Raw genomic sequence first — 9,383 nt, 5'->3', positions numbered from 1 at the left:
AAAATACTTTTTAGAATTCTTATAAGATACTTCTTTTTTTTTAAATTTTTATTTATTTATGATAGTCACAGAGAGAGAGAGAGAGAGAGAGGCAGAGACACAGGCAGAGGGAGAAAGCAGGCTCCATGCACCAGGAGCCCGACGTGGGATTCAATCCCGGGTCTCCAGGATCGTGCCCTGGGCCAAAGGCAGGCGCCAAACCACTGCGCCACCCAGGGATCCCTTATAAGATACTTCTATTCATGATTTTATATACATGAAAATATAGTGTATACCAGTAAAATTTACTCAGTGAAATATATACACACAATTGAAAACATGTTGTGCCTATTAGCACACACAGTGGCAGAAAAAGTATTTTTCTGAGTCTCTGGAAATAGATCTGTTCTTTCTCCCTCTTTTGAAATAGTCAAAATCAAAAGAACTTTAAGGCACAGACAGATAGCTTACATGCAAAGAAATATGGATGACATTTGAAAGACATAATTTCTTTGAAAATCCACTGATTTCTAAGAAGTTTAAAAAACAATAACCTTGCAGTTGTCACTTGGAACAAAGTGAGGCTGGATTCTTCCTGGCACCCAGCTTCCTCTAGGACAGTAGTCTTCAAAGTATCACCTGGGAACTTTTAGAAATGCAAATTCTCCAGGTGTACCCCAGACCTACAGAATTATAGGTCTGTTGATCACCCCAAGATTGTGGGGTGAGGCCATGATCTTGTTTTAACAAGCCCTTGGGGTGAGAATGATGAAAACCACAGCTCTAAGAGCTTCCAAGTTAAGTGTTGAGAAAGTGTGTCAATTCTGGGAATCCCTGAGAGGCTTGTTCAGTGCAGTGCAGAAGTAATGCACTAAATGATTCATCACTCCTATTTGCTAAATGGCGGTGGTGGGGTTATTCAGTGGTGATATCCCACATCCCCTCCTGTGAATATTTCAGCTTATAGCTATTGCCTGGAAGTATGGGTTAACAGTTCTCTTTAAGTGCAGACCTGGCCAGGAGCTTAATGTTCTCAAAGGATTTGGAATCTGGTTGCCAGCTTGTGTCCTTTTCACCTCTTATTCTTGATTTGATGCATTGCATCCTTGAAGTTTTATGGAGTGAAGTTTGGTGGAGTCCTTTGGCCTTAGGAGATCCACTCTTTCGCAGGTCCCCAGCGAATTTTGAATTTATGCAAAAGTTAGAAACAGGCAAAGAAATTAGCAGACATCTGTGTTACATTGGAAACATTTTCTCTCCCTTTGATATCTGTGAGAAGTGAGAAATCTTAGTTCTGCAAGGAAAAATGTCATAGTGTTCAAAGAGGAAAATCCCCTTGGAAAATACAGTTGTACTTCTAAATCAGTCACCTGAATGCTAACTCCTGAGTGAAAGCAGAAAAAAAGGAAAGTCACCTGCTGGCTTCATGGACTTCTGGAAGCAGATTTGAATAGGCTGAGGATGCATTGCAGGGTCCAAGGACCCAGGTCTTCATCTTGGAGAAAAATCAACTTGAACAATCTTTAGTTTGAAAGACACAGTTGCCCAGTCTCACAAGGGTCATGTCTGCTTATCAACTTGAAGATACAGGTCTAAATTTCTGAAAGTGGAAGCTATTCTACAGATTTAATGCAATCCAACAACATTTTTTCAAAAGGCCAACAACATTTTTTCATAGAAATAGAACAAAAACTCCTAAAATTTATGTGGAACCACAAAAGACCCTGAATAGCCAAGGCAATTTTGAAGAAGAAAACCAAAATTGGAGGCATCACAATTCTGGACTTCAACTTATATTACAAAACTGTGGTAATCAAAACAGTATGGTACCAGTACAAAAATAGACACACAGATCAATAAAACATAATAGAAAACCCAGAAGTAACCCACAATTATATGGTCAATTAATCATTGACAAGAAGGAAAAAATATACAATGGAAAAAAAGACTGTCTCTTTAACAAATGGTGTTGGGAAAACTGGACAACTACATGAAAAACAATGAACTGGACCACTTTCTTGCACCATACACAAAAATAAACTCAACATGAATTAAAGACTGAAACCATAAAACTCCTAGAAGAGAGCATAGGCAGTAATTTCTTTAACATCAACTAAAGCAACATTTTTCTAGGCATGTTTCCTGAGCAAGGGGAATAAAAGCAAAAATAAACCATTGGGATTACATCCAAACAAAAAGCTCTGCACAGCAAAGGAAAACAATCTAAAAAACTAACAGGCAGCCTACAGAATGGGAGAAGACATTTGCAAATGACATATCCAATAAAGGGTTAGTATCCAAAATACATAAAGAATTGATACAACTCAACAGCTCCCAAAATATTTAATCCAATTAAAAATAGGCAGAAGACATGAACAGACATTTCTCCCAAGAAGACATCCAGATGGCCAAGTCACATGAAAAGATGCCCATCATTACTCATCATCAGGGAAATGCAAATCAAAACTACAATGATATATTACCTCACATGTGTCAGAATGGCTAAAATCAACAACAGGTGATGAACTGAACAATGGTGCACAATGGTGAACAATGGAATACACACTGGTGCAGCCACTGTAGAAAACACTATGGAGGTTCCTCAAAGAGTTGAAAAGATATAATTGCAACAGTGAGTATTTGCTCCCCAAGTACAACAACACTAATTCAAAGGGATACATACACCCCTATATTTATAGTAATAGTATTTAGAATAGCCAAGAAATGGAAGCAGCCTAAGTCCGTCAATAGATGAATGGATAGAGAAGAGGTGGTATGGATATACAATATTATTCAGCCATAAAAAAAGAATGAAATCTTGCCATTTGTAACAACATGGATGAAGCTACAGAGTATAATGCTAAGCAAAATAAGACAGTCAGAGAAAGACAAATGCCATATGATTTCACTTATATGTGGCATTTAAGAAACAAAACAAGCAAAGGGGAAAAAAGAGAGAGAGAGCCAAACCAAGAAGCAGACTCTTAACACTAGAGAACAAACTAGTGGTCACCAGGGAGGGGGTAGGTGGGCGAAAGAGATGATGGGGATTAAGAGTGCACTTACTTTGGTGAGCACTGAGTTATGTATAGGAATGTTGAATCACTATACTGTGCACCTGAGACTCATATAACACTGTAGATTAGCTATACTAGAATTTAAAATACAATAAAATAAATATGAAAGCTGGTTGCCTTGTAAATGACAAGACGGGGGTAAAGAGCGTTGATCTGAAAACCTAACAGCCCAAGTTTCAGATCTCATCTGAATATCTGTTTGAACTAGATCAGACTTGTTATTCTGTGAGCCCCCAATCCCTCACTTATGGAATGAGAATAACACCTCGCTTGCAAAGGTTGTCTGAACTGATACATGCACGTACACACACACGTGCATGCACATACATGCACAGAACATTCTGCTCTGCTGCACTCATGCTTTTATAAGCATGACTTCACTCATATGTGATTGCTACATCGTGGAATAATGGCAGTGTAACATGGAGGTCCTGAGGAGCTTCCCCGGCCTGCTAATGCTTCCCAAGTGAGTAACAGCAGCTGACCGTGGGGTGTGTCTACACAGCTGAACATGACAAATGTAAGGAACACAGTACTGTCCATGATGACTAGTTGCTTGTTATTTTTTTGGCTCAGAGCAACTCACTGCTCTCAGAAAGTATTCGCCACATGGTTTCCCACAATCTTTGGGAATGTTGCTGCCACACCATAACTCAGCAGCTCCACATTTCCTTTTATACCCAACCCCCATCAAGATGGGTTCACTTCCTAATTTTTTAAAAAATATTTTGCTTCTTCATTCATAAGATACACAGAGAGAGAGGCAGAGACACAGGCAGAGGGAAAAGCAGGCTCCCTGCAGGAAGCCCGATGTAGGACTAGATCCCAGGACCCCAGGATCACGCCCAGGTGGCTCAACCGCTGAGCCACCCAGGTGCCCCTAATTATTTTAAGTAAAAATTTTAGGTTTACTTAGTATCTCTGTGTTAGGAATGTCATGTTTTCACTGTGCTAATGTTTTTATTAAGATTTTTTTTGTTGATGCCCTGGCTACAAATTTTTGTAGATTTTTAGGAGGTACACTTCCACTGTTGTTTTCCCAGAAGCCCTGCTGGTTTAAGGGTAAATGCTAATTTTAGTGTGAATTCTGTAGAATGCTGTGTTGATTAGGAAGACAAATACTGTAGTGAAGCAGAAATTGCATAATGCAAAAAAATACTTATATACCCACATAAATGTACATGCACGGGTATACACACGTATACACACAGACGTACGTAGATATACCCCCACGCACACACATACATATGTAGACCCTCACATACACACGTTTGGTTTCCTGGTAGCAGTGGTAGACTCTTGCTGTTCATTTTCTCACTACTTCTAGATTTCTGTCCCTGGAGGAGTCATCCTCACCTTTATCACTTTCATGGGGACAAAGATTACCTCTCAATATTGAGTCTGAAAATGCTGGATACTCACTTGCCCACCCACCTCACAGCAAGGGCAGAGGCCCGTGCCTCCATTCTGCCACCAGGGCCACCCCTGCCAAGACCCTGCTGTGGGAACTAGCAATGCTCAATCTGTGAACTCTCCGTCACTTCTGTGATGATGGTTTGGGGCTGTAGTTCTATTGTGCTTTCTTCCTGCTTAGCCTGGAACTAGTATCTGGAGGCCTTCCTATGATCCACACGTTATCCACTCTCCTTTCAAAAAACTTGTCTGCATGACTCCGCCAGAATTAGCTTCTGCTGCTCGTTATAAAGAATTGTAGCTGAGGGGCACCTGGGTGGCTCAGCGGCTGAGCATCTGCCTTTGGCTCAGGCCATGATCCTGGGGTTCTGGGATCAAGTCCCACGTTGGGCTCCCTGCATGGAGCCTGCTTCTCCCTCTGCCTGTGTCTCTGCCTCTCTCTGTGTGTCTCTCATGAATAAATAAGTAAAAATCTTAAAAAAATAATTCTAGCTGATACAGTAGTCATTATTATCATAAATTCATTATTTTTTAAAAACATCTACCTCATCCACTCCATTTTAAGGGATACCCAAATTGGCAAATTACCTATCTGTTGCAGATATCTATTGCCACATCTAACCAGACCCAAATATTAGTAGCTTGGAACAGCCATTTATTATTATCCTGATTCTGGGGGCTGACTGGTCTCTTATGCAGTGGCTATTAGATAGCAGCTGAATCATCCGGAGGCTGGCCTGTGCTGGTCACCCAGGATGGTTCCTTACCTGGCACATCTGGCTCCTTGTTCTCTCTCTCTCTCTCTCCCTCCCTCCCTCATGAAGTCTTAACCTCCAGGGCCTCATCACATGACATAGGGCCTTTCACAACGTGCTGGCCTCAGAGTGGGCACACATGGCAGCTGGATTCCAAGAGGCAGGAAAGGAGCACTTAAGGACCATGGCTGGAACTTCCTTTTTTTTTAAGATTTTATTTTTTTACTCATGAGAGACACAGAGAGAGAGACAGAGACACAGGCAGAGGGAGAAAGCAGGCTCCCTGTGGGGAGCCCAATAAAGGACTGGATCCCAGGACTCTGGGATCACACCCTGAGCCGAAGGCAGACGCTCAACTGCTGAGCCACCCAGAATCCCCATGGCTGGACTCGAGGTTGGTGAAGAAACGGAGGCATGACCTCTAGTCCTTGAAGTGGGAGAGCCAAAGTCTAGTTGGCACTGCCAGAAACATATTTGTGGTCATCTTTGGAAAATAGAATCTGCCACACTCTCCTTAAGGGCATAGGTACTGTCCAGAGAATAACAGAAAACATTCAGGAGTGTGGTTTTTTAAAGGACAAAGTGCCCATCCCTATGGGACAAAACGGGCTGTCCCTGGAATTGTACACAAAATATACAGTGGTCTGATTTCTAAAGGGAGGGGTCAGCTTCTCATGGGAGAGACTCCCTTGCCCTGTTTACCCAGAGCCCTCATCTCTACTTTGTGGCGAATAATGCAGTGCAATGTGGGACTTCTCTGACAGTTTTAGAATCCAAGGGAAAAATTCTCTCCCAGTGAGTGGCTTTTTTTTTTTTTTTTTTTTCAATACTGGCGAAAATCTACCAAGCCAAGAAAATGATAAGCAGCATCCTAGCTAGCAAAGCTTTGGAATCGAGGGTTTAGAAGGAGGAGGAGGAGGAGGAGGAGAAAAGGAGGAGGAGAAGGAGAAAAGGAGGAGGAGGAAATAAAAAAGATAGTAAATGCACTGCTGAGGTGCAGGCCTTTCTCCTGGAGCTGCAGGAGACGTGAGAGCACCATAAAGGAAGTGGAACAGAGTTCCTGAATTTGATTTTCTTGGTTAAAACTAAGGACGTTTGAACACAACTTGATTTAACACAGTGTCTGCCCAAATAAGAGTCTATTTACCTTCCCACAAAGCAATCGTTTCTTGTGGCTCTTCTTCAGGGAGGCAGGAAAGCGGACTTTGTCTTTGATCTCCTAGACCTTGGAGTCTTACAGACCAATTTTCTTATTTATCATTTTGACATTATTGCTTAGGGCTGCCTGCACTCTTGGTAGCAAGTACCTGACAGAAGTACCTCTCTTGGTTTCACAAAGTCTCTGCATCTAGCTTTAAAAAAAAAGAAATCTATTCTGGGTCACCTGGGTGGCTCAGTCGGTTAAGCATCTGCCTTCAACTCAGGTGATGATTTTGGGGTCCCTGGGATTGAGCCCTGCATTAGGCTCCGTGCAGGGACCCTGCTTTTCTCCCTCTATGTCTCTGCCTCTTTCTGTGTCTCTCATGAGTAAATAAAACCTATTTTAAAAAATGAATGAATAAGTAAATAAATAAAGAAAGAAAAATAAATTAAAAAAAAATCTGTTCTTCCACACTTGACCAGAAAAATGTCTTCTTGTTCTGGAGACCGAGGGATTTTGTGTCTTGTGTACCCTTTTTGATTCATGTACCCCACTGAGGCCAAGGTGAATTCCATTTGGCTGAGAGAGGGAGCCAGAAGCTCTAAATGCATTACAAGCAACAGCTATTAGGGGCAAACAACAACTATGAGTGTTATTATCACCATCATAATTCGTTCTAAGCTACCATTATTTGTATGATGCCATTTAATCTATAGCACCTGGTACTTGATGGCTGCATAATCCGTGTGGAAGGAATTAGCTTTTTACTTATGATAAACGTTAGTTCAGTCCTCTCAACTGCCAGGCAGGGCTGCCAAGAGGCAGGTGCATAAAACGAAGAAAAGCGTTACTCCCTTGAGGCATTAATAATACAGCAGAGTTTAAAGCAGTCCTTCAGATCTTTATTATTAGATTGTTTTGACTGCATATGCAGCATTTGCTCCTGTTACCAAGTGAAATATGTTTTATGTTACCGTATAAATGGATGGTTTTCTCCCTAGGCGAGCCAATGAATCTGACACACTTTACTCTTAGCCCGATTGGAATGCTTCCAAAATGCACCTTCACATGTTACAGATGCACCTCCATTCTGGTGCCTAACTGTCTGAGTGGCAAGTCTTCCCGCAGCCCTGGGGGTGGAGAAGGAAAGCAACTGTCAAGACAGCTTCAGCGATGCAGTGGGGACATATTCTTTTGCCTCTTTCCCACCGTGCTGTCTACGTGTACCCTCTAAGCGAGGAAAAAGCACCTCATCACTCTCCAGGGTCCAGACTTCTGGTAAAGGACAGGAATGGGGTGGTACTCAGAATGGCACACAGCTCATACCGTTCTGGATGCTTAGAGACAAGATGAGCCATAACTAGCACCACCAGATCTGCATAGAGCGGAGTTCTTAGGATAGTAGGGAAAATTCTCCCAACAGAATTACAGTTGAGAAAGGCTGAGCTGGATCTTGATACATCATCCTGTTTGATTTGAGTATTCTATTGTCTTTTTTTTTTTTTTTAATTATTTGACAGAGAGAGCACAAGCAGGGGAGTGGCATGCAGAGGGAGAGAGAGAAGCAGGCTCCCCCAAGGAGCAGGGACTCAGGGCTCCATCCCAGGACCCTGGGATCATGACCTGAGCTGAAGGCAGACACTCAACCAACTGAGCCACTCAGGTGCCACCCCCCCATTGTCTATTGAAGAAAGGAAGATTAACTACTTGTCTGACCATGGACAGGAAGGCAAATCAAGATCTTCCAAATACACACACATACGCACCTGTCTGTATAAGACATATATTTGTACAATGCATAATCTGTTTAATATAGGTAACATCGGGCAGCCCTGGTGGTGCAGTGGTTTAGCACCGCCTGCAGCCCAGGGTATGATCCTGGAGTCCCGGGATCGAGTCCCACGTTGGGCTCCCTGGATGGAGCCTGCTTCTCCCTCTGCCTTTGTCTCTGCCTCTCCCTCTCTGTGTGTCTCTCATGAATAAATAAATAAAATCTTTAAAAAATATATAGGTAACATCTATGGTCAGTGTCCAATATATACTATATATTTCAATATATATGTGTATATCTGCATGTATGGTGTATACACACACACTTTTTTTTTTTTTAACTTCAGGAAAGAAGTGCATAAGACATGCAGCCTCCTGCATATGACGGAGAGAAAATCCTTCCTCAGCCCTTATGGCTCCCCCTTTGGAAATGGGAAGCATTCCAGCCCAGTGGGAACAGAAAATTGCAGTATAGTCAGCTTCACCCTTGGGCCCTGACCCCATCATTGCACTCTTTAAGTCTGCCCTGAGGGGCAGGTGTGTTCCACATCAACAGCTTCTTGGGGGTGCTCTGTGCCTTGGTGGCTGTGATTGGTCCTCTGCACCCCAGGGAGGAAAGCCAGGTGGACCTCATGGAGAAGCATCCTACTGGCTGCCCTCTTCCTGCCCAAGATGGCAGCCCTTCGAGCTGGAAAGAGGCTCCCTCCATTCTGCATGAGGTGAAATATGAGTAATGGCTTTGTCACAGCTACTATATTGCCCTTTGGCCATGGAGGCATTGAAAAGATTCCTTCCAGATATCTATCTTCAGTGCCTGGAATGAGAGCTCTGGGGAAACATCTAGAAAGACCTATGAGCCTTCTGACAAAGTTATAGAGGTCAGAGCTATTGGGCAGAGACAGATGGCACCTCCTGTGCACCTGGCCAAGGCTACAAGCAGCTGAGAGCCCAGATACTCTATTTAAAAGTGCAGCCATCACCCTACAGGCAGCTATGCAGGCAGGGTATGTCGGGTTAGAAGGCTCCTCTTCTTTGTACGGCGAAGCCTTCAGAATAAGCCTCCTTCTCCCTGAGGCACAGATCAGAGATGAGCTGGACACCTTGTGTTTATATCCTGCTTTTCATCTGGATCCCTGAAAACCCTTCCTTGGAGAGAATTTCTGAAAAGAACTCTGAAAAGAGACAGGAGGAAAATCGAAGCGTCACTGTTAGAGCCTCCCTCTGGTTTTAGAGCACACTGAAAAGAAA

The sequence above is a fragment of the Canis lupus genome, chromosome 10 (genome assembly GCF_048164855.1).
Source record: "Canis lupus baileyi chromosome 10, mCanLup2.hap1, whole genome shotgun sequence".
NCBI lineage: Eukaryota > Metazoa > Chordata > Mammalia > Carnivora > Canidae > Canis > Canis lupus.
This window is presented reverse-complemented; position numbering follows the sequence as displayed.